Consider the following 27941-nt stretch of genomic DNA (forward strand, 5'->3'; position numbering starts at 1 on the left):
CAATCACATCCCCCTTTCAGTAACTCAGTTCTTTCATTGCCTCTGACACAGAATTTCTATTTATTTGGCAATGGATAAAGACCTCAAGCCAACATTTTCATCAGTGCTGTTTTCAGGTCCTTTAGTGTGAAGGATAGGGCCTGATGCTGTGTTCAGAAAGTAATTAACTGAAGCTACAAGAAGGTGTAGATGTTCATCAATTCTAGTAAGACTGGGGGAAAAAAGGTGGCCCTTTGTTCTATTCAGTGTTCCTCTGGTTATTTAGGGAAAATTGCAATGTCTTTCTTCATCTACTTTTTCCTTAAAAATCCCCAGATGAGCTATTATTTAGAGTCTTTGTTTCAATTCTCCACCTGTCCAGTGAAAATTTTTTTTCCCTAGTCTTTGTCTTTTACTAAGATTGGTAGAGATAGTAATATTTTTAATATTCCTGATTATGCCTGAGCTCAACTGGACTTTAATCTTAGTTTGACCCTTTAAGAGCTACCTTCTTTAATCCCTTACTACATTTTTAATTGATAGTATCTGTCAATATAGCAGGCTTTATCTAATCTATGGGCAAAATTTCATAAAACATAGGTCATTTGTTCTGGTACAAACCAAAATACATACATTTTTTCTATATTGCAAACAATGCAAAGCTCTTGGACATATTCTATTTAAAACATTAAAACAACTACTGAAGGTCTCAAGGTATTTAAATATAACAAACCACTCCGTAACACAGGACCTGTACTACTTTGTGTTCTGTTGCTGCAGAGTCAGCAGAGGGAGCACAACATAACTAAAAAACTCTCTTTCCAAGAACTCGGCTGACACCATCAGTGATGTCCTTAAACAAACAAACAAGCAAAAAGACCCTGTTGGCTGATAAACTCCAATTCAACATTTGAAAAAAATCATAAAGGATTTTTTTTTGCCAAACTCAGTAAGCTTCAAACTGCAGTAAGAAAAACAAAATAACAGTGAAGAGCTATAAAGCAATGCTTAAAAAAAAAAAATACTGTTACAGATTTTTGTAATGTTATGCTTGGATTACCAAGATAAAAAGATTTTTTTCTTTTTATCCATGCACACTGTTAAAACATTGGTACAATTCAGGGCAGAAAGGGCAGAAACTGATTAATTTATGCTGATGAACTGTGCACTGAATCACAGTATATTATATTGTAAATATATTCACATACATGTATGTGTGAATGCACAGATGTGCGCATGCACACCCACTCCCCCCATATTTAATCACGATATATTTAAATCCTGTAGGACTTAAAATAGTAATTGAAAGCAGTCTTTCTGCAAGCAAATTACAAGTTAAGCAGCTATCATTGTGGCAAAAAGATAGGTTTACTTTAGGTAACTGATGGAATGAGTTTTGACAAATTTTTGTAAACTCAAACATTTTTCTTTGAAAACTCAACATACCTTCAGCATTCCTCCTGTAGACCTGTGCACTACAGCAGCAATGAAAACACTTCTGCATGCACTTGGACACCACGCACAATTCTGCTGGTACTATTGTCTCAGTAAAGCTGCAATTTTTCTTATCAAGTATGAATTTATGAAAAATATTTATAAGAATAAAAACTGAGCTCACTGCAGAATGAAAGAACTAGAGTTGGGGAAGTTTTTCAAATATGAGAAAAATCTAAACTAAAGCTAGAATTTATGAGAAGGTAAATTACACAAGTGTGTTTTTTTTCTTCATTTATCTGTAGAAACAAAGAAATTACCTGTAGCAAATGTTGAATCAAAATCAGCTCCATGGTAATTAATGATTTAGTGAAGAAAAAAGTACAAAGCAGATCTGATCCATCACTTCCAACATCAGCTTAGACTCCAAGCACAAGATCCAGACAACAGATGACATTTGCTGGGGTGCTCCTCTGCCCCAGCTCCCAAGCCAGCCAAACATGGCCCAAAACAGGACATGCCCATTAGGAAAGATAACTGACAATACCAAAAAGGATGCAACATAGACAACACACTTGCTTTTAAAGGAACAGGAATAAACATTCCTTATAAGAATAAGCCTAAGGGCTCTAGAAAAAAATAGTTTTGTTACATCTTTGTGCAAGGAGGGACGTGTCACCAATGTGATAGGGTGCTTTCAACAAACACATCTCAAGGGTTAATCAAAGCGGCTGTTTGAGGGTATGAGGCTATGAAAGTCTCCATTTCCATTGCTGTACTAACCTGCAGAACCAGCATAGGACCAAAACTCTGACAGCAAAAAGAAAAGCAGTAAGTTGGGGCTAAGCAGAATGTTAAAAGTGTGACAAAAAAAGCCAGATACTCCCAGGAACAACTTGAACCACTGCCACCAGATACAAGTTTCTGTTATATCACCATGATGCAAACCACAGAGGAGCGCTGAGCACTGCATGGCTAAGAACAAGGCCGAGAAACCCAAGGGCTGCAGCATTCTGAAAGTAGTGGGCTACAGGGAACAGTGACACTGAGATCTTTCCAAAAGCCCCCCCAAAAGCAGGAGTGGTCAACCTATACATCCTCTGTACTACAGTAAAACATCAGAAGGGACTCGAGAAACAATGGAAGTCCAAGCACTTGAAAAAATCAAAGGCGAGCAGCTCATAAATCAGCACGAAATGCCTGCTATTCCTATAACTGCAACTAACTGCAATCTGTAATCACTAAAACCACAGTGCATAAAATCTACTACAATGTTTAGCAGGTAGAAGCTAGTAAAAACAGAAAAAATAGCCTGCTCAGGGAAAAATAGAGCTAGATATTTTTTATTCTATGTCTGTAGAATTCACACAAAATGGCAAATGGCTTTGTTCTTATTTAAAATAGCAGCATTTTATATCCTTCCAGCAACATAAACCATTGTAAATATAAATGCAAATGAGAAACAAGCTGAAAATTGCCACAGGCTTCTCAGATATGCTACAAGTATTTCAGAATATAAAAGAATTATTGATTAGAGGCTGTGTTCAAAGTTTACGTAATAGAAATTCAGAATATGGAATAAGGGAAGACAGCTGCATAAGACATGCATTCTTTTCATTCAAAAATGTCTTTTAAAATACCTCACACTCCTCAAAATGAAAGTGATTGCTACTTCATTCCATTGAACAAAAAACCCAGAAGCACAGATATCCCAAAAGAAAGATACCATCTGATTACTAAAAGAAAAATCAGAATAAGTTTCCACAGGTTTTGTAAAGACAAAGATCTACAGCAGTATTTACAATATACCTAACTGCATTAGTAGAGGTCAGATCTGGATCATTTTGTTTCTGAGTGACTTAGCAAAGTCAGAAACAAACAACATGCCGCTAAGTTGCACTGGAAATATTGTAAAACTATCTCATGATATAAAATGTAGGCGTTACTCTCTATGAATCATTATGACTTTAAAAAGGATACTGATAGATTGGCAGTGAATCACATTTGATTTTGTAATCAGAAAAAGCTGGCTTCTTAAGGGAGACCTTTGCCCCCTTTGGCAAAGCACAATAACTTAATGTGCCAAGCTACTAAGGAGTAGGCCTTCTTTTGTCATGTAAGTGGCCTAATAAGGCTGAAATAAGTCATTGATTTTAAAATATACAAACATGCTATGCTGTATAGAAGATAGCAAAGCTTTATCAACGAGCAAGACACAACACAATTCAACTGACAAGAGCATTAACATTCTCAGAACTGTACATGGCTCAAAGGCTCACTGCCCTTTATAGCTGGCATTTACTTATACTGGGCAGACTTCGTATTACTCAGAGGTCTAGTAAAAGTTTCACTAACTACAGGAAATTGATACAGTACGAAAAGTTCATTTTTGTGCTGTTTAAATCCACACTATTTTGTTCTTTTTTTATTCTTTCTTTGCCATTGCATCAACAGTACGATGAAGTATATTCTGCTTCCAAATCTTTTGAAACTGGATTCTTGTTGTGTGTGCTAAGTGGGGTAACTAAAGGCAAACTCCCCTAAAAGTCTTCCTCTATATGCCAAAGATCTACAAAAAGAGGATAATATGATTTAAATAGTTTCAAAATTAAATGTCATATATTGTAATAGGCATAGACTTTGTCCTGATTTCACATTAGTTCATGGCAATTATATGTTTTTATTAACAGTAGGGAGATCAGCAATTACCAAGAATTAAAAATCCCTTTCATTTTCCAGGTTTTCAGTCAGGTTGGTAAGATTCAGTGCATGCCATTCAAAATATTTTCACATAGAGAAGTTTCCTACACAGCCTTAAACATACCTAATTAGCAACGGTGCTTTTAGGTGTCATCAAACCTGGAGTGAATAGAAATTTTTGTAACTTCAATAGGAATTCAGTCTTTAGGCCACAGTTAAGCAGAACACTCATTTATATGCTCAATTTTGGATATCCTATGCTTGCTAATGGGATTTAAATACCTTTTTAGAGTTAAGCACTTTTAAAAACACAATTCCTGGCTGAGGAAGGATTTCTTTAATTAGAATCTATTAATAAATTATATATTCTACATATGCATATGCACAAATATTTCAATATATGTTATAATACAGATCTGTAAGAAATTAGGTTCTTGTAAAATGCCATATTTGATGTGTAACACTAACAGCTGTGACAGTACTGAGCTCAGAGTTAATAAAATAAACTCACAGCTACTGTGAAGCAGAAGTTCCAATCTGTTTATCTACTATATCTTTACTTATAAGACAGAACTGTCTCAAATTATTTTAGTAGAAATGCTGTCTAGTAAATTTATATTGGCCGCACATATGATTCATTATGTGACCATTTTCAAATTCCTTTCTTGTTTCATAAGCCTTTACCACTTTATCAAAATTTTAAGCATGCATTATGACAAAATATAGTCAAGAATAGTAATGTAATCACTGCAGCTATCTGCAAGATAACCCTATACTCCCTTGTTTATTTGATTTCTTTAGATCACTATCTTTGTGACTTTTATTATATTTTAATATTTTAATATACTAATTATGTACTTTATTCTCTGGAAATGATGCTCAGTCAATAATTATAAACTAAGGCAGCAATGTAGCAACAAATTCTACAGTAGATGGACTCCAGTTAAGAAAGGGAGTCCAATATGAATAGAATGGTATTTTTTTAAAAAAATTAGTAACTTCAACAATAAATGTCGTTTATTATGTTCACAATGTGCAATTAACTTTTTTCTTCTGAGACATATGCAATAAATTTTATTCAAATATAGAAGACTTTATATTATAAACTTTTAAATAACAATATAAAGTTTTCTCAATTTACTTAGTGTAGTAGTAGCGAAAAATCTGTTCTTTTAAAGATGCATAAGACCATTTCTAAGAATCCTCGGATTTTTTTTTTCCTCAGATTGTCAACCCAGTGCCTTTTAACATTCACAAGACAGGCAACTTAGGTATTGTTTCCAAGAGATGAGCTAATAAGGCATACGACTTTAATAGGGTAAAATACACTCATCAATATCCTAAACTCAGTTCCTTGCCATGGCAAAATACTGAATACTCCCACAGGAAGAGAAGGAGGAGGAACAAATGCAACATGAGTTGAAACTCATTTCTTGAATTAAATCCCACTTTTAAAGTTTTTCCTGGCAGTCAAGTATGTTGCAAATTATCCATAAAAATGCTTCTCCTGTATTAGGAAGAGCTGTTTTCATCACGAAACTGTCATTTTCTAAAATACTAAAAATGTAAAATTTATTTTAATACGTAAGACTGCAGGTAGGGCCCATATATTTTAGTTAACCGCAATTTTTTAATTTCCTATCACTTCAAATATTTTAACCTATTGCACAATCAATAAGTCCTGAAAGCTAAAAAGCACCATGTTGCAAAACCCATTCATGCACTTAAACAAGCCTAATAATCATTGTAAATTAAGTACATCAAATATCTCAGCCTGACAGAGAACAAAATTTCCTGTCTCTTACATGCCAAGTGTAAGACAATCATGTGTGTGCATGCACTTGTGCGTATGCAGCCACTAAAATCTCTGGCATGAAGCTAGCTCAGAAACATCAAAACTTGGGAAAGTACAAAAATAGCACCAAAGAGGACTTAACATTCAGCATTCTCCTCTTCTAGAAGCCCCAGCAAATAATCTAGCACAAAAATATTTTCAGATTTTATGTGGAAGAGTTATTTACGTACTGTTAATAATTTGTATCTTTCCATTAGTAGCTGAAATTCTTCTATCAGATATTTCTACACTTGGAATGGTTATATATGTACTTATCACAAACTAATGCTACACATACCTCTTCAAAGTGGTAAGTGGCCCAATGCAGAACTGGAAAATGCTACTCTTCTATCATAATTGTTGCCATCATTGACAAGGTAAATACCCGTCAAAGCAAACTTGGGATCCTACTTTGACCGTACATTAAAGCTTTGCCCCAGTCTAAATGTGCAGTAAGAGCACTCCAATTAAGTAACTTAGCAATAAAAATATATCCACTGTTGTACACTATCATCTGTTACACAAATGTATCTTGCTTGCATCTTTTAAATTAGCAAAAAATATTACCTTCTCAACGGTACAAACTAAGAAGCACATAACCTGTTCAGCCACTTTTCAGTGACAGAGCAATCTCTTGTCATCTGACTACTGTACTTTTGACCCTCCAGAATATTCCCAACTAAAATACGTTGACATGTTTTTACATGTGACTCAATAACTATTGCTCTCAATACTGTAGGATACTTACCACCCTTTTAGAGCAATGTTCTTTGCATCTTATATACTTCATCTTTCTAAACATTAGTTTTTCCAAATACGTTTTAAACTATCCCATCAGAGTGACTTCACACTGTCTACATAAAAAACATAGAATCAGGTCACAAGTAAGTTAAGCTTCCTTGTGTAACTGAAATTGCAATACTGTGCAACACTGCAGAAACTTAGGGAAACATCAGGGAATTAATTATGAATTGTGCTCTACAGTTAAGTTACCTTGAACAGTTCAATTTCTGAAACTTCTACTGGACTACAGGACATATGCATGAAGAGAATTTTCCCCATTCTTGTTTACTGGTGACAATATAAAATTGATTATAATATGACATTGTACTCTATATTTTATCTCGAAAGAAAGTTAGGTGGAAAATTCTTAAAGGAAATTTAGCACTGAAGACGGTTTATCATGAGAGATAAACATAAAGCAAGAATTTTAAAGCCTGCCTATGACTAAATATTAGCAATTTGAGAAAACAGATACCGAAGTATCAACTATAATAATTCAGTTGGCAGAAAATCAGCACCAACTTTCTTCCTTTCATATCTACTATATTCCTTAGCTTCTACAGAAATTGTAGGTATTTGTCTAGGAATTTCCTATTTGAGGTACTTTAGAAAGGCTTCCTGCAGACTGGTATGTAAAATCTTAGTAATTACAGAACACAGAACAAAAAAACATAGCCCAGAATCAGAGTTATTGTGAAAGAAATGATACCCAGAAGCCCTAGAACAGACCTGCATTCTTTCCGTAAAAAAATTAAATGGATTAAAATTACAAGTTGATAGGGTATAAACTTCCCTAAATATCTCTACATAGTCCTGCAAGTCAGTCTATCCACTGGACAAATCAAATCATTTTGTTGGTGTCATTTCCATTCCTGCTATCTGATATTAATTTAAAAAAATCACTTTATCCCTCAAAAAGAAAATATCACAATAGATGCATTTAGATAAGACAACATCAGGGTAACACTGTATAAGCATTCAAATATGTACACATACTCAGCCATAGTTCACGGTTATTTAAGCCTTTTGTCACAGATTCACAGAATGGTTGAGGTTGGAAGGAACCTCTGGAGATCATCTAGTCCAATCTAGTCACTCACTCCTCATCAGTTTCCATGAGAAAAAGGCTCCTTTTCACAAGTTTTTCTGAGAATCTGAGATGAGTCTTTGGGAGTGGCATAGAATTCGATAAAAGACATTACCTCTAAGCTAAATGTATTTTTCAAGGGCAAAAAACAAGACATCCTTCTCTTAAGGATATAGAAATCACTTAACCCAAATGAAAAAAAATGAATACTTCCCCCACAGTCTTCTGATGGAAAAGAAGACAAAATAAAATAAATGTGGAAAAAGAACACAATTTCAGCTTTTATTTCATTTCAAAATCATTCATGCACATTGAAAAAACTTAAATGTAACTTGGATAATGATATATTAATGCAAAATCCTGCAGAGTTCTGACTTTGTTACTGACGTATAAACCTACTGCATTCTCTAACAAAAGATCTAGTAAGGTTCACACTCTTTCAACGTGCATGAAAACTAAAACAAAAAGAAAGAATTTGTCTGATACTATTTTCTTTTGGGTTATTCTTCCTCTATGTTATTAGTGGTCTAAGACTACACCTAGTACAGCTTGACCCTACTTTGTCAATCTTTTTATTTTGAAGTGCTTTTTCCAATTCATCCACTGAAATAATGTTGACTTACTTTTCCCATGAAGGCATAAACATTATTATTACTTGGCAAGGTATGGAAGGTTATTTCACAAAACTCACTTGTCCCTTGTCCTTCTTGTGAAGAGTATATCACCCTAGCATTTTGCATAAGTAATATTCACCCAGACAGCAAGGTATATTAATATTAATTTTTAACCAAACATATACGTCCGGCAATAAACACCACTAATTTTGGAGTTCCCATGGCTTTTGCTACTGTTCCTCGCCCACAGAATATCTTAACACTTTAAAAATTGTCTGCAATGTTCTTCTTCAGTTTTTTATATTGAGTATCTTAAAACCACAGTGTCCATGCATAGCAAATCTCACTCTGAAGTCAGCTGAGATTTTGCTGTGCATAGTGACTGTATGACTGTACAATTCATTCTATTGAAGTAAGATGGACACTGGTATTGCTATATTTGACAATAGACTTTCAAGAGTTAAAATTACATCATTTTATGACACCAAACAGAAAGTAGAATATCCACAGCTAAGAACAGTTTACTGTTAGGAACAATTTACTAATGTACACTTTCAGAATCATTATTTTTAACAGTTGATGCTAAACAATGAATTTTTTACATTTCTTTGTTTTCAGCTGTAAAGAATCTACTAAGGCTTGAGTGAGTCAATAAGGGCTTGGAAAACACTTTGTATTTTGTAAATAAATATTGTTGAGATCGTGAAGTGTCCATTAACTCTAAGCCAGAAAATTGCTGGGTGCCCTGCCCATTTTGGATTTCAAATTCCATGAAGCTCTGTATGTGAGATTAATAATTGCCTACAGAGATCCCAGTTCATATAAACTGTCCTGTTTTCTTTAGTAATATAAACTGTTATTCCTTTTCTATCTTTGACATAATTTGTAAGTTTCAGCTGAGGAGAAAAAGTGTATAATCAAGTTCTAACCTCATGGCAGTAAGATTAGTAATTATAGGGTTATACCACATTAACAGTAGTGGTACGAACAGAGGAGCTATGTTAAATTTTAACAGCATTAAAAAGAGAGGAAGAAAGAGACTGAGAAAATTTCAGTTCCCTTCCCTATGTCATGTGTTCTTGTCATCTTTATTTTCAGTATTCAAAATACTTTAAGAATTCCTTCTCCAAGTAACCTGAGAAGATAACCTACCCAAGCAAATTTTTCAGCTCCATGTCCTGATAAATAAATGTGTACACTGCATACACCATAATTTGAAACAAAACTGTATATTTATATTAGAATTTATATTAAGATCTAAATTTATATAGAGAACTTCTTCCTCTTTTTTATAAAATTTATTGAGAGGGTAAGGTAGCACACTGAAAAACATCATATAAATCAACTGTTTCTGAAGGGCGTTATTTTGAATAATTAAATGTAAATATTTTTCTTTAATCTAAGTATTGTCATTTTCACATACAAAACATGAATTATACATCAGACTGTCGACCATACATTCTGGAATACTTAGGAACTAGACTGTTTTATTTTTAAAATCAAACATTTATCTTAAATTTATTCAGATAGAATACCAATAGTTAATTATGAAAGAAATTATACTGTCATAGCTTATTATTCTTATAAGCTGATTTGTTTTCTAGGTAAGCAATTATAGTGTGAAGAACTAAAAATTCTTGCTCTGACTTTTTGTAAGCCTTCAAGGATGCTTGAGAAGCTAAATATCATGTGGCTCTGGTAGGGTATGTTGCTATATTCAGGAAGAGTTACTGTGGCTTTTTACTGTTCAGAAATAGTTCTAAAATATTTTTTATGTTTTTATGCCTAATCACAAATCAGTAATTTGCAAATTCACAGGCCCTGAATTTGAAGTATGATCACAACATGAATGACTGATTTCTAAAAAGATTCAGTTGTACTTAAAAAGAATCATATTAAAATACAATGGAGATTGTAACAAAAAAAAAAAGTCCATAAGAGACATCTGGATTACGTTCAGTGCCATGTACTGTAATATAGAGCCCAATTTCAGGAACAAGAACCTTCTCGCATTCACGGTCCATGCAGAATTCACACTGAAACTTTCTGAACTATCTCTAATCCGAAAGATCAGAAGGAGTCTTTAAAAGCAGACTGCTCCCCACACCCCATTGTTCCTGTCCTTTATATAACAAAGTATGTACATCTGTTTTAAATCTTATTACTACACTCTATAAAAATAAGAACAAAATAATTTACATTAGCTTAGGTGACCCTTTGCCAACAGTGATATAATTGGTTTAGAGGGATACGACAAGGAGAATAAGGACAACTATAATCTAATTCCATTACACCTATGTAAACTGGGAGGGCTTGAGAATTTAGGGCCTGGTTTGATCTCTCACCTTAGCTTTCTACTATAAAGTATGTCATCGCAGAATAGGCTAAACACCAAACCATCCACAAACCAGAGACTTGTCTTCACTGGGTTACAAGTTCTATCCACTTTGTAGATTTACGTAGGCATATCTTTCCAATTTGAAGGATGAATCTATAAAATGTGCATGGCATACTATATAAAACTAATATATTTAGATAATGGCTTTCTCCATGTTTTGAGAATTTCTGAACTCTGGAATAGACTTTCAGATTAAAACTGATATTGGACCTAGTTCATTGTTTGGAGCTGTGGAATATTTTGTACAACTCTGTAATATGCTCACTGAGTCAAACAAGATAACTTGGGGTGAAATATTGACTCCTTTAAAACTGATTTCAAAATTCCAAACAACTTCCACTTAGTTTACATTTTGGGGGTGGGGGTGGTTTATTGAGTAGGAATTGTCTATCTCTTAGTCAATATTATTGGTTAACATTTGAACAATCTATATTCAAATTCTCATTGCCAGCAGAAACATCTATATCATACTAAAAAAACCTCTCAGACTGGACGTTTGTAAAGTCTTCCTCAGACATTCTAAAGAAGTCATTGGTCTATGATCACAGATTAGGGAAAAGACTAGAAACTATTGACACCATGATCAGAGTAATACTTAAATTAAACAATAAATAGCTTCCTCACATGTATATCAATGAAATCAGAAGAAGGTGCCAATTTCATCATGTTTGTCAGATTCAAAGCCTCCACATCATCAATGGGCGATGTACTGGGAATCTCAAAGCACAAATGCATCTTGCATCTTGCCAGCTGTATCTTTATTTTGCTGTTTGCTCTCGGATGTTAAAAACACTCTGTTGGAAGCAGTTCAAAAATACATCGTTGGAAAATTGTTAATGCTCTAGTCATACAATGTCATTTCGAAGCTCCCTGGGAATTTAGATTTACACAGCTTATTAGGATATGACCTTTCCCTTGATTCTTTATTTTAAGATCAAGTTAACATGAAATTTCCCTAGTGGGAGTTGCTGTGCTTCCTTCACAGATAAGGAAAAGAGCAATGGCAACTCAGTATAGAGAGAACTTTCATACATTTCTACAGTACAGACAACTCTGTGGTCTTGACAGACATCCAATGCATTCCTAGAGGTTGAGAGGAAAGTCATGCGGTATATTAACTAAAAAAAAACCCTCAGGAACATAACAAAGGTATTTCCCTGAATCTTTCACTCTTTTTTTCTTTCTTTCTTTTATTTTTTTTTTCCTGCAGTGTCATTTGAGATGAAGCTTTGAGGAATTTTTAGGGCCTATGGACTCCTTTCATCAGAGGATCAGGGTAGCACTGGCTGTGAGACAGTGTTTTGTTTCTGGAACACATTAATATTTCTCTGAGTGAACAATTATCATGAACTAAAAAAAGAGTGTTATAGAGGCAGTACATATCTTCTCTCACCAATTCACACACTTCAGCATTTCCATGCTGATTATATCAGGATAAGTTTTTCCTGGGTTTCTCATGAAGCTGACCAAAAAGCAGGAGGCTGAAAAATTAATTCTCAGAATCATCCTTTCTGGCAGGTTTTCACAAGGATTAGCGAGCACAGTATGGAACTCTGGAGTTCCTCGGTGGTCAGGCTCTTTCAGAGGCTGATTCAAAGCAGCTAAAATAGTCTCTCACTCTGAATTATTCTGTAGAGGAGCCTCTCTCCTTCAGTCTTTGTGATATGCATGGTCTACCAACTAGCCAATAACATCATTTAAATGCACCATTATATGCAGTAAACATTTTAGTAGTTTAAGACAGTTACAGTCAACATCTTCCATGATGACATGCTCAAGACTGCAAAAAACTAATAGCTTTTAATAAATTATTACTCAAGAGAGAATAATTTTCTCACCTAAAGTAAAATCAGTGGATCAATAAAGGGATTGATAAAAAATAATTAAATATTTTTAAAAGATAAAAAATTGACACCCAGACAAGATTTTTGCTCAACTACAGGTATCATAATAAGAAAGAAACTGATGATGAAATATATTTTTTTAAAAACTTTTAATGTCATAAGTCTGCTGACTTAATGCTTTGGCTAGGCCTTGTGCATATGATGTTCTTGTAATGATGCCATAGTATTATAACATAAAATAATGCAGTATAATAGAAATTCATCTTGATCACATTTGGATGTCATAGCAATGACATGGTCAGCAAAGCAACATAAGGGTTCAAATAACTCCTAAACCTCAGCCAATTTATGAATTTCATTATAGTCCAAGCTTTTTTAATTAGCAAAGAAGTTCTTATTAGATAAAATAAATTTAGATAAAACTTTAGATACCGTCTGCAATTCTTCTCATAACAGTCCTGCACATTGTCCCACACATTACTGCTGTAATTTGGGCATACAAGCAAAATGTAGTCCTTTAATTTTCCTGCAACAGCTGTTACAGGGGAATGTCCCCATTAGTTAAATCTGCCTTTCCAGAAACAGTCCTTCCTCTTTCAATGACTGACAAGAGATATTGGTTTACTACTTTAAGAAGCAAGTAGCAGACAGCCTTAAAATCAATTTAGATTATTTGCAGACTGTAGGAGTTAATTTGCAATCAATCTGAGGCTAATCTGTCCCTCTTGAGCAAGTAAAACGTCATTATCTAAATTACTGGTTAAAGCCCTCTATGAAGTACATGTAACAAAGACCTAAACAAACCCAAACTAATGTGATTTACTGGATACATCTGTATAGTACACTGATGTCATAAATATTTAACTTTGCAAATCTAGAAATTTTCTAGAAAAATGCTAGTAATTTAGACAGAAAAAAAACCCCAAACAAATCAAGAAAATAAAAATCTTACAGAAAGAAAAGCAATCTGTTGGCTAACCGCATAGCTAATAGCAGAGTATAGCTGCAAGCATGTTCGAAAAATGATTCAACAGAAATTGTGTATCTTTTTCTACTCTGGTGACACAGAGTCTCAATGCAGATGCGTAGTGTAGGTGCTACAAGTTTATTTACAGAGGGCAGGACTGAACATTTCATGTGAACACATACAGAGCATGATAAAGAGCTTTGTGTGTCCCATTAGTAATTTAAAGAATTGTGATTTGCTACTCCCAACACACCTATAATTGAATTCCTCAGTTATAAAATCATTCGTGCCAAACAAGTTCTGATATCTTTTATCAAGCCTCTTTTTTTCTTGTCATTTGTTAAGATAATTCTTATGAAGCTTTTCTTCTTTTTATAGATACATTTGCTTTAGTTATAAATTAACCCTGGAATTTACTCTTGCAAAGGCCACGAACTGCAGGTTTTCTATTCTCTTGCAAAAGTTTCAAGCTTTATGAATTTATGATTTGGAACAATTTTTAGTAACATTGTTATTCAAATAAAAAAGAAAGGAAATTTCAAAAAACTGAAAAAGTAATTAAGAATAACCTGAAAATGTTGGGATGCTTCTCTGTGCCCTTCTGCTCTGGAAGCCATGATTAAAGTACCAAAAGGTAACATATTTGCCTGTGGGATTTCTGCTGCTTCTGGTTCCTTGTAGCAATATTAACTAAGATAAAGTCTCATACTGCAAGATGTTTCTAAGGAGTTGCGTATTTCAGTAGCTCCTGAAGATGGCCAGCACCTTCCAAAGGTACTCAGAATACTTTGAAATTTAGACTCGAATGTGATATGAAACGTATTAAAAATGTATATTTAACAGACTGATTCAAATAATGGTCATTTTTCATTTGATAAATATAATCCTAAAGAAACAAGGTTTGTAACATTTGCTGGTTCCTACTGTGCATTGCTGTTGGTCTCTTTCTCCATTTGTCCCCCAAAACTGTTGAAACCTTTGGCTATCTTCAGCCGAATCTGACTATAAAGTACAGAAGATTTATCAAAATAGGTGCCTACAATGTTGCTAATGTCACCACTAAAAGAATATCAACAGCTTGAACACACCACGTATTAGGTACCAGAAAATCCAAATAGAAACTCCCTAGAAAACATATCTGTAGAAAACTAAGTACTTTAGCTCTACTGTTCAAAGAAAGATTTCTTTAAAGACAAAATATTAATTTTTAACAGCCAGGATAATGCACATACTATTTCCTTTATTTGTCCTTCTGTGCTACTCTTACCTTTCTTACAAATCGTTAAAGTTTGAGAAATCTGACTTGATTTGATCATCATAAGCATTCATGATGTACATTTTTTTAATGGTTTAATTCCCCATTTTAGCTATGATTTTCCATGATGGAACACTTTGGGGAAAAAAAAAGAAGTACCTTGAAGATTGAGAAAACAAAAAATGATTTTAAAGAACTTTGCATTTCTGGATTACTATTCTTGATCCAGTTTAGACTGACTGTAATCATAATGCTGTATACACTGCATGTAATAAAGTAGTGACTTAATCCAGTTTGTGGTGGGTTAAAAATAACATTCATTTGTTTTTAAAAAGTGACTTTAAAATTTGTTCCAGCCTTAATAATAATGGAAAGAATTGAGGAGCCCTAGAGTGTTTTTCTCTATAAAGTTTTCATTCAGTGGGTTCTCACTTCTCATCTCCTATATTTAAGATATTAACAAGACCGATACATTCTTCTTGCGAAAGTAAACAGAACTGCACACTCTACATGCTATTCCTGAGATTGCCTGTCAGTTATTTGAAGTTAAAATATTAAAATTTTCATCTTACGTCATGTTTTGTCTCTGATTCATCATATTTTTATTAGTAAGCTGCTGCCTTGTACTCTTCAAAAAATGTTATAATTTATTCTATCTCTCTCTTCTTAAATACTTTGTGTGTGTAATTATCTATAGTAGGTCTTACCATATCTTTTTTTATGTCTTGACAAAATACAGTATTTTCTGCTCCTTTAACTGAATCAATAGTGACACAGCTGAAAAGATTTTAACAGTAAAATATTTATGTTGATATGTTGTAAAATATTTATGTTGATAAATTTTAGAACAGAAATGAGTTTTAAAATAGCAGCCACATTGTTAAATATTTTAGCTCTTAAATGTTTAAGTCTTTTAAAAATCCATGTTTGTTTTCTTTAGATTTTACAACTCTGATTTCTATTTAATAATAATAAAAAAAAGTTCTGTTACATACAGTCTAATTTGGCCCTAATATCCATTTGTAATCTCATTCAGGCAAATGAGATGGTGAGCATAAAGGCCAAATTGCACAGGCTACCTGAAGAATCAGAACCATAAAGTTATACAGAAGTATAACCATCTACTCTCACACCTTGTGTACACATTTCATAACTTTATTTGCACTGTGTACTTTCACTTGAGTCAAAAGGAATTTTCAGAACAAACAAGTTGTAATGTATTCTTTAAAGGTGAGTTACAATGTTAATTACCTGTAATTCTTGGTATGGACAGTAGGACAGTAAAAACTTCAGAATATTTTTCAGAAGATATAATGATTATATAATTTAAAAATATTTTAGTAAAATCTGTTCAAGACAGATGTATAAATACAGAGAGAATTCTGCCATCATGCAAAAAGAGCTCTGATAATGACTCAACCCTTCACCAGAGTTTAGAAAATAATTTTGGGGACTACTTTTCAAGTGTTTGGGCTTTATATGCCTTATGCCTTTTATTTAGTTATAGGATATCCAAATTAACAAACAAGATTTTCTTTATGTAAAAAGCCAATGGTCTACAGACTCTCCTTTGCCAGATATACAAATTCTAGTTTTGGCCTGTGTGCCATACAACCTCGAACTTATCAAGATCTCCAATGTATAAATCACTACCATCTTAGAGCTTAAAAAAAAAAAAAAAAACATAAATGAAACACTAAACATTACATTTTTTCATCCATAGACAAAAAGAAACTTGAGGAAATTATAATAAATCTGAGAAGCACTTAAGCTACTTCAGCTTCAGCTATATTAATAAACTAACGGCTATATTAATAAACTAAAGAGTACCAGGACTCACTCTCTGGCCCTGTTTGGCTTCATTCACATTATCACACTCTCTCATACTGGGCGAACATCTCCACGTGGCCTCTTGCAAATGGCCCACATTAATGACAAAAGCGTTTCTGGATAGCGTTTGAATGACTGTTGGTTGGATGAGCCAAAACTGGATCAAGGATCTTCCTAATTTAACAGTTTAACAATCCAGCTCCAGTTTAACAGTCCATAGCTTGGCCCAAGCTATGGCACTGTTTAATTTACTAGTATGGATGTAGCTTTTGAGATCAGTTAGACTTCTCTGAGACTAGTGAATATAAATTGCTTTGGGCCTTTTTTTCAAAATCACCAGTTTGTTTAATTTTATATCAGCTTTATTTCTAAATGTGGTCCCACTTCCTGCCTGAAAGCTGGCAGTACATGTCGTAGGTACTCTTAGCTTTCAGGAAGTGGAAGCATGCAATTCTGAAGGCATCAGTATCACTGTGAATGTGAATAACTCTCTAGAACGCTCATAAATTTCACCAAACATGATTTTTTTTTGTACTCTCTTTTTATTGAGCACTAACATAAAATGTATTTAACTATTTTTTCCAAACTCGCATTTCACTCCAGTGAAACATTTTATCTGTGCAAAAAAGGAAACTGCATTGACGGCAAACTCTAAACTACAAATTACTTTCTTGATACGCAGAAAAACAAATTGAGGAAAAGTTACCAAATGCCAGTAATTACCATCTAACAGAGGCGTTTGGCTACCTATCTAAGTGTCACAAGAAAAAAAAGAAGAAATATTTTTTTGCTTCAAGAATCTACAACATACAAATGGCAGTATTACAGCAAACTGGGAATTACCTACTATTTATCTCAGCTGATGAACAACAACTGCTCTAAGACCAGATAACTGCATATACTGGATATGACAGCTAGCATGAAATCTCCTCTAGCTTCTATGAGCTAATGTAATCCAATCGTCATATTATTATTGTAAGTTTTTTTCTCCAATTAAATTTCAGAAAGTCTCAATCAGCAGATGCTTCTTTTAAGGAGCATATGACAGTTTATATGATGTGTAGTTCAATCAAAAACAGTCCTACTTAGTATTTTGCCGACACTGTCTTAACTTAATTTCTGTATTCATCGCTAAATGAGCACTCTATCACTCCCATAGTTCTGAAGCCCAAATAATTCGTTTTTCCCTACAGAGTAATTGCCAGGTATAATTACTAAATTCATTAGCCCTTGCTGGAATAATTGTCAGGGAAGTGGCAGCCATACCCGCATCATTTTCTTCTTTCTACTTTTGTTCTAGGACAATACAAGAGTTTTTTTCTACTTTGTCTCTCTTTCTTACACTGGTTCTCTCATGTTCTTCACCTCAAACCTTTTCCTCTATTTATTTTTCCCTTCAAATGCAGATCAGGAGAAGGAAGGGAGAGATGAGCCTGCTATCTCTCACTATTTTCGTGTTTTCCTACTTGTTCTTTAATCTAAATCCATTCTTTCTTACATTATAGGAGATCTACAGGACACTTTCAGCAGTGACAACAAAACGTGAGTAGCTACCCTTCTGTCTAAGGGTCAAGCTTCTGCAGAAATTTAAAACTGCCACATGCTGTACAACATTGTGCTACGCCTTCCTGTTAATGGATGGGGGAGGAGACAGGAATCTGTTGCATAGCCTGCGTCAGAGATTGTAGTCACAGTACAGTACATCAAATTTAGTATATGTACAAGTTATTGTTATTCTGAACTTACCTCAGACTTCAGCAATATTCACTGCTTGTTCTCCTGTCCTTAGTGACAGGAAAGCTGTCACTTGTTGTTAGCATATCAGATAGTTCCTGTTCTCAAAGGAGTAATAAATAAGGCTAGATTTAAAAAACAGAACAAACTTGGGCAGAAAAAGAACAATGAGTAGAAATGCCAAAATACAGTGAAAGACTACTTTATGGCATTGTCAGCATATCTTAAACCAAGAAAAGCTGAAAAACTCTTAAGAGACCAGAGAGAAGAATTCAAGACCAAGAAGGTTCCAACAATAAGCTTTAAACTTTGAGAAACATATTCAAACATCTGTGTTTTTAAAAAATTTCCCTGCTTTTTAATATCTTCTTTGGCAAGCACCAAAAGGGATAAATAAATAAGGTAAAATAAAATCTTCCCACAGTCCGCCTTTGAAATTTCCTCTAATTAATTAATTATTTTCTTTTCTTAATCTTTGTCATGAACAAAATTTTTCACTATTCTCCAACTTTCTTTTCTGCTGGGCCTCTGCAGTTCCGCATTGGCCTTCGATCCCCGGCTGAATCCACCACTATAATTATACTGAATATATAATCTATATACACTATAATCATACTGAACAGCAGTATTCTCTATTACAGATTAAAGATATTCTAACTATTCCACAGTATCACAGACCATAAACCATCACATAAAGCATATCATAACCTTACAAGTTACTCCACATATTCTACACGAATTTTGTTCTCTGGATATTTTTGTTTTTGAAGAATCAATGGAACACTCTGTTGATAATACTTTTATTTGTTTGTTTGTTTTAAGAAAACAAAATTGATAAAATGTTCAGGAAGAAGTTTTCTGAGTTTTCACTTGATCTCTCACCCACTCAAAATTGGCACCCTGGTGACCCAAAAGAGAATGGAAAGAAATGCACATGACTTCCACATCCTCAATGTTGCATCACAAAGTATGAAACAGCATATTATGTACAGTTCAGAGGGCTAACGTGCTGTAAGTAACTTTTCTTGTAAAAACACAGCCTTCTTAACAAAATGAGTCAAGAAAAATTTGACAGATACCACATACCAATTAACAGAACAACGAAAATGATGACGACTTCATAGATATAAGATCTTTTCATACTGGAATCAGTTACCATGCACTATGATATCAGCATGCTTATATGTTTTATAGAAATTAAAACATGAAAATATGTTTTGAGGAAAAATAGACTTTTAATAATTTATTTTTGAATTACAAGTTGTATTGCTGAACATTTTCTAGATGTCTGCAAGAACATCTGCAAAGAAAATATCTTTGTTGGAGGAAAAGCATATTCTTGATACTGAAGGTTTTTCCAGTACTTTTGCAAGCTTTATCAAGCACTCTTGCCTACTTCAACTCTGCTGCAATTACTATTTCTAAGAAAATTAGTAATCATGGATTAAGAGAGTAATTCCTCAAATGTCTATCTATGTCACAAAATAACTTGCATAATCTGCCATTTTTATCCCATCGAACCTAAATAACCTAAACTAGTGCAATGGTTTTAGGTGTGTTTTTTATACAAGGTATTGGATTACTATAAAAAACAAGCTAAACAAATTGTGAAAGTAGTTAATATATGCCACACCCAATTTAACTGGGTAAAGTTAGCCTGCTTGATCACATGAGGCAGGCCCAAAGAACAAGTCTTTGGGCAGTGCCCAAAGGAAAGCATGTAAGGAACCCTCTTGGGTTTCTTATTCATCACACCATAGTATTCTTCTCTGCATCATGCCATAATGTTCTTCTCTGCATCACAAGAATAATTAACCAGTTCAAGACAACTGGCAAACTCATATTATAGCTAATATTCCAAGAAGCTTGTGATAGTAACAGAAATCATTTTGCAAAATAGAACCAAGACAGACTGGCAAATTAACTGTGGAAAGCAAACATGCAATTTGCTTGCAATAGTATTTCTTTCTTAGTGTGAACGTCCAAGCATTATAAAGAGCGAGCAAGAAACAACTAGTTAAGCCCATAGGTTTTTTGGAAGTTATTTTGCATTGCCCTAATAATGAAAAATACAACAAAATAGTTGTTAGAAACTTGAAACCTTTAAATAATTCTTCAATGCTAGCTTTCTTATTTCCCATTTTAAAGTCAGTAATTGTCATAACCTTTTGTAACATTGATACTTATTCCATAGTTAATTGTAACAATGCTTACTTAGCTGAGATCTTTACTAAAAATCCTACTCCAGGCCAATTTAGCAATTCTGGCCATAGTTCCAGAACCCATCTCCCCTTAACTTTATAATGCTGGTTATTTCATTCAGAGGACTGATACAATGCTAAATCCTCTTGTTTTAAACGAAACTTAAAGGTTCATCTTGTTTGTCATCTTGAAGCCATCTTCAGCAACAGCTGTAAGATTTGAAAGTGAAAGCATAGTTGCAGAACTTTTGTTTCCATACTCTTTAATAATGTTCTAGGCAAAACTCTTAAAAAAAAATCCACATCTTTATATGACTATTTTGCAATATGCAGTCGTTTGGAAAACTCTTTTTATGTTGGCAAATATTACAGGATATTTAAAATAAATTTAAAAACTAGAATGCTTTTCTTAGTATTTCTAAACATTTCTTAAATCAAATAAAACATCATAATGTGTCTGGATTTACAAATAGGCATGTTAGATATGCTCTGTTTAAATATGAATGATAGCATCCAGGAGGGATAATAAAGAAGAATTAGAGTAAAACAGCACAGAATTTCAGCAACTGTGAAAGAAATCCATCCACTATTAGTGAATAATTTTAGAAGATTTGGAGAAACAGCTATACCACTAGGTCAGTGTATGGACTTTGTTTCAGACATACTAAGAACTAGAAGGAAAATGGTAGAAAAAGTAATTTTTCATTATTCCAGATAGAATGAACAGATCAGCTTGTGGCCTCTTCAAAATTTCTCATTATTTTATCAAACATGCTCCTGAATAAGGTTAGAGAAAATAGATACAATTCTGTGTATCTAAAGCAACCTTCTGCCCTTATGCACTTCCGTACTCGCTTCTCTATTGACTTCCTTGGGTGTAACTGAAAATAAAATTTGGCTTTATGTTCTTACTATATTCCTCACTAGGATTCAAAATCAATATAGCTTTATACCACACTATAATATGCTTCTACTAAGCTTAAAAACTGAGATTCAGCATAAAATTTGTAGCTGAAATACCACTGTAGGGAACAGTGAACAGTAACTCCAAGTAAAACATATTCAAGATGAAAGGAAAAACTCTTCAGTTTTATTTACTGTAGACATAAAAAAAGTCAGTACCTAAACCTATCATGATGAAATATGTACGTTATGAAAGGCGGTAAATAGAAGTAGCTGCATTTTTCCACAAGCCCCCACATTAGATAGCACCACAAAGCACCAAGTCTAGGTAGTAAAACCTGTTTTTCTGACCACCCCTACTAGAAGATCTTGGTGTGAGTGTTGAAGCCTGTAATTAACATTTTTCTTTTCATAGTTCCTTTTTGGGGGTAACAGAGTGACTCCTTTGGTAGTCTGACATATATTTCAAACCACCATGCTTGAGAACTCTTTTCACAGCAATATTAAAATATTCCTCTAGCATAAATTTTGAAAATGATCAAAAAAATTGCATCATTTCATCTGTATATAGATAGCAACCAAAGTTCAAAGCCTCTCAACATCAAAATTAGTGCTACACAACTGTGAATATCTACAGCAGTTGCACAACATCTCTGTTCAATAAATCTAAACAAATACCCAAGTACTATGGACTTACAATGCAATACTAAAACATAAAATCCTATTTTATACAATGTAATATAATTACATATTGTGTAAAAAGTTTAAGAGCAGCTCATAATTCTGGGTAGGGCTACTTTGTGCAAATATGAACTTATCTGCTTAAACTCAGCTGAAAAGGACAAAAATCTATAGGAAAACTTCCATTGCTTGTACTTACTCTATACACCTATTCTTTGACAGCTAGAAGTGTCTGTATGCAAAATAACATATTTAGAACCGTAAATATTTATGCAGGGAAGTTAGAGGAAGTTCTCCTAAAAAAAAAAAAAAAAAAAAAAAAAAAGGATTCAGGCAACAGAGAATCTAAAAAGTGTCATATTCAGATTTGTGATAGAGAGGAAAGATGCAAGTCCTCATGAAATATTATCACCAATGAGCCATTAAACAGCATGGGGAAAGATTATGTTCATAGTAGCTGTTATAAGACCCCAAACCAAAATTGTATGTCTAATTTGAAGGCCTAAACTGATCCTAACTAAAAAGTCTGTATAACAGTCAGTATTTGCTCAAAGTTAAAATACGTTAAGAAATGTATCACATACATGCCAGAACATAAGGCAGAGAAATATATTACTTCTGTTTCACTGGCTTTTCTAAAACAACAGAAAGAAAAATATTTAAGGCTGTACTATAATATATATTTATGGTTATTTAACTTCAAGCATTTAGTCTCACTGAGCAAACTCATCTAGAGTTGGACCCTGTATTTTCTGTATACTAAAACCACAGATAGACTTCAACAGTAATTGCACGGAAGCAGGCAGTGTACTTGATAAATTTCTAATGCTGCACTTCGATTGAAAACTAGACTCTGCTGAAACAGAACCTCCATTGACTTGAATGAAGCTGTGATATTTTTCTAGACTTCATGCATCTTACTGTAAAATAACATCATCTTTTTTTAATCTTGTGGAATGTTCCATATATTTCTCTATTAGGCTATCACCCAATATTCATTATGCTATGTTATCACATATTATATATAACTTTTCTACATTTCTGAGATAAAAAAGGAAGTCATTCCATAATATAGGATTAAAGTATTAACTACACACATACATGCCTTACAGGTATACACAACCCTACATATACATACATCGTAAATATATAAAAGCATATTTGTGCCTGAACATACATATACACACAGCTACAAACGCGTTGTTTTTAAAATTGCTAATTATCAACCAGTAGAGTAGACTTTGGGATTCATAGACTTGAATTCATAGACTTTGTCCTGAATGTGCAGACTGCATGGCATAAAGGTGATCTGCTTAGTCATGAGGGAAGGGGGTGGCTTATGCAAGTCCACAAAGCATCATCTGCTAGTTGATTACAGAAAATCACAAACCAGCTCTTGAGGTGGTTACTTAAATTCTGCTTAAAAAAAAAGAAAAAAAAAAAAGAAAAGTATTTTCCTATTTATAGTCAAAGCCAGTAAATTGCAGGGTAAAAACAGCTGTATCTAGACAACAGGGTGCTGGTTAGAAGTGTTGTTTTTTTTTTTTTTTTGTGCTGTAAATTTGGGCATTTGCTATAATGCATATCACGAACTTTTCTGTATTTGTAATCATGTAGATTAGAGATGCTTACAACAGTAATAGATTATTACAGTTGTAAGGATACATAAAAACCTTGAAAGCATAAACCAAAATTTCTGCGTCAATCTCACTACTACATTGGGTCTCCAATGTAAACTTGTAACAGTCCGCATTCTCACATGATACATCATATGGTATTAGAGATACCGACAACCTTTTGAGTGAGTACCAAGATGGCCCTAATCCTGACTGGACTGCTAGGCATTACTGCAACACAGATAATAAAAAATATCTGTAAAGTTAATATATCATGAATTTTAATTAGAGAATGGTGTAATTGTTTAGTTTAATTCTACAGAATGGTTTGTGGACAAATAGGCCAAATAATATATTGGAAGGTGAGGGAAATGGGGGAGGAAAACATGAATCTGATCAAGTTGTCTTAACTCCTGTGAAAGTTGTGAGAGATAAACACTCCAGACTAAGCATCACATACAGCTACTTTTCTGCTAAATGATTAAAAAAAAGCCTACAGAAAATGTAGTTTCATATTTTGTGATGTGAGAAGAGCTGACTTCTTTGCAGCAACTGACAAAAGAGAAGTCCATGTTGCAGTAGAAGACCTCAGGCTGAAGTGGAAATTTAGCCTTTCCGATGGATGCCACCTGTATTTTTGCCTTCGTATTTCCTTATACCTATGAGATCTGAAAGTACCTCAAGCCCCACTCATCACAGGTGTTATTATTGCTAGCATCACAATCTCCTAGTACCTACATTTTCTACATACTTTGTTACTGGAATCTGATAGAAAGCACAACCGAAAAAAGACGGACTATGCTAACTAAAAAATAAATAAAAACAAATAAACAAAAAACCCCAAATCCAGATAAAAGAACCCAAAAGATTTATCATTTCACGTAGGAATCACTTTACAGTTCATATTACCGTGAATCTAATTATCTGAAGACAAATCTTATCTCTCTCTCATTTTTCATTCAGTCTTGGGAAAGCCTCTACGGCAAAAAAAAAAGTTTGTTTTTTTTTTTTCCCCTCGTATGCTCTATAACAGTTAAATAAAGTCTTTAAGAATTGATCTGGTAACTGGAAACTCTAGGTTCTGTTTGTTACATGGATATGGAAACTCTGAGTATCACAGTGTGATCTTTTGCTTCATATTATTTCTAACTTTTTTTTTTTAACTGCACAAGAAGGTAATTGATACACACAGAACATTTGGTATGCAGTACAGATTCCTTTTCTTAAAAATATGTATATCATTACGGAAATACAGCACAGAGTCATTAGGATTCATCATCCAGTATCATGCTATGTTGGGACAAGTCTGTTACTTAATAACTGTATTAGCGATGAAAAAATGAAACAAGCAGCAATAACTAATGGGAAGTATTCTGTCAATGACTTCAAAGGGATCCAGCATGGAGAATTTATAATTGTATTTTAATTCCTCTTGAGTAACTTGGCTGCAAACTGTTTTAATGTAAGCCAGAATAGAATAAAAGAATAAACCTTGACACAAAAACTAGTAAAAGAAACTCAAATTCTGAATATCAAATAGCAACAACTAATGATTCACCATTGGACTAAGGAAAGACTGGTAGATATGTTCAATGCAATTTTGAACAGATTATAGGTCAAAATCAGAAGGAGGCCTCAGAAATCAAGACGAAAATATCCTTAAGTACATTTTTCATTACGAATTTTAGCCCAGCCTTGTACAAAATAGTCTTCTTTCTAATTTTACACTTTTTTCCTGTTTTACAATATAATTTTTTGTAAAATTCCTTTTATTTGCCATTGCTAAAGGTAGAAGTTTATACAGACCTTAACTGAAGCTGGACCTCAATTTAGTTTATTGATTTAGAACTCGATTTATGGCTATTTTCAAAAGTTGATGGAAAAGAGTAAAATTTAGAAGAAATGTTCATAGTGGATTTTTTTTTATCAGTGTCATAAGGAAAACAAAAAGCCATAGCTTTAATATTCAACTAAATTCTAATATTTTGCCACCTTCATTTTTTGTGATATTTTATTACATGAAATACACACATACCAGCGGAGAATTCTTCATGCAGTAACCACACTGTAATGGAAGTTTCATTGAACACTGACATTTAGTAAATGTTAATATCCAGTAATTTCACACTAAGGCATTGCTAAGAAGTGTGTATTATCTTAAGACAGTTTACAGATAATCTGTGAATCACTAACAGTTAATGAGATATTTTACAAAACTGATACCCCCAAATATTCAAATTCCAAAGCTGACTGCGTAAAAATACCTTTAAAATATATTCTTATTAGTTACCATTCAAAAATCCATGTCAACTGTTTTTCAACCATCTCCCTCCTTTGACAAGTATGTTTATGTTGCACCACATGCCTTAACACACTGCTAGAAGTGATTTCTTATAATCTGATAATTAAATCTCTAAGCAATGTTTGCAGTAATTTTTAGTGAGAGTCAGGGAGAATAATAATGTAAAACACCATTTCATACAGCAAATTCTCATATCAGTGAGAGCACAATACATGCAACACATTTACAAAGGACAGCACTGAATACTATGTCATACAGAGTTACTCGGTGTACGCTGAGAATTTTTAGTTAACTAATAACAAATCATAGTAACCTTTTAAAAGTTAAATTACTGATTAAATTGTGGACTAATTGCTACCAGAAAAATATTTTTTATTTTTGGATACTTACTGTTAGGTGGAACATTAGAGTCATGTTCCATGGCACAAACTCTTTTAGCGATGGGACAGTAGGTCACAAATACAGGGCTAGCCCACACCCTCAATTATTTCACGGATAATTATGATTGATCCTTCTTCTTGAAGGGAATCTAAATCTAGAGTCCACAGTACATGGAGAAACTGATAATTTCCTGAGCTTTTCATCAGAGCAACTATCAGTCTTACGTCACTGTATTATTAATAAATACATCACTGTTAACTCAGCATTGTATTGTCATGTGTACACAGTGCCCCAGAGTTACAACACCACAGGAACTTGCGCTCTGCAGTTGTAGAATACCCTGGAGAGAAATGACACCAGGAAGATTACAAAACGCCCCTGCGAACCTGCGGCATGCCGTCAAGACACAACACATTTCGCCACACCATCTCGGCTGTGGCGGGCTCGGAGAGAGGCTCCCTGACTTTCGGCGGTTGGGAAATCGGAGGGGAAGAGGGAGGGAAAAAAAAGAAAGAAAAGAGGCGGTGTTTCCATTCATGCAGGGCTGCGGCAGGTGAGCGCCAGCACCGCCGCGCTCCGCTCGCCGCGCAGCGCCGCGCCGCGCCGCGCAGCGGGCGGACACACGTGCCCGGCGCCTGCGGCGCGGCGGCGCCTTCCCCGGCTCCGCGCGCCCCTCACGGCGGCGGCTGAGCGGCCGCGGCTCTCCGCGGGCCGGCCCGCCGCCCCGGCCCCGCCGCGCCTGCAGCACCATGGACACGGGGCCGCCCCGGCCGCCGGCGGGCGCGGAGGTGCCGGGCCGGCGCTGCCCACCGGCCGGCGCTGCCCACCGGCCGGCGCTGCCCACCTGCCGCCTCAGCGCGGGACCCGCTGCCGCCGCCCCGCTCCCGCCTCGCCGCTGCGCTGCGCTGCGGCCGGAGCCCCGCGCCCGCCGCGCAGGGGGGCCCGCCGCGCCGCCCGCCCGCCCGCCCGCCCGGCGCCCCTCACCTCCGGGGCTAAGGCCCCCCGCAGCCCGCACTGACCTGGCGCTGTCACGGCTCAGCGGGAGAAACTGTTCCCTGCCAGTGGCATAAACTCCCCCGCTCGGCCCGTCCTACCGGCCAGGCGCCGCCTCCCCCATCCCCCCCGCCGGGCGCCGCCTCCCCGCCGGCCCACGCGGCCCCGGCCGAGCCGCCGCCGCCCGCGGCGGGCGCGCGGCTGCGCTGCGCGGGGCTGCGCTGCGCGGGGCTCGCGCCGCGACCGTTGGCGGGCTGCGGGGGGGGGGGGGGGGGAGCGGCGCGGCGCTGAGGGACGGGGGAAGGCGCGGGCAGGGAGCGGGAGCGGGGCGGCGAGGAGGAGGAGGAGGAGGAGGTGCCGCTGCTTCCTCTCCCCGGTAGCCCGCGTCCGTCCGCTGAAGCCGGT

General features: G+C 35.3%; 1 protein-coding gene across 1 annotated transcript in view; it reads right to left on the reverse strand.

The window, feature by feature from the left end:
- PPARG (peroxisome proliferator activated receptor gamma) overlaps nt 1–27625 on the reverse strand; it is a 58645-nt gene extending 31020 nt beyond the window's left edge. Inside the window, exon 1 of the mRNA XM_062585252.1 lies at nt 27563–27625. The gene's annotated coding sequence lies outside the window, so the exon portion shown is untranslated. The remainder of the gene's footprint in view (nt 1–27562) is intronic.
- Nucleotides 27626–27941: the final 316 nt, after the last annotated feature.

This window comes from Rhea pennata, chromosome 12, assembly GCF_028389875.1.
Source record: "Rhea pennata isolate bPtePen1 chromosome 12, bPtePen1.pri, whole genome shotgun sequence".
Taxonomy (NCBI): Eukaryota; Metazoa; Chordata; class Aves; order Rheiformes; family Rheidae; genus Rhea; species Rhea pennata.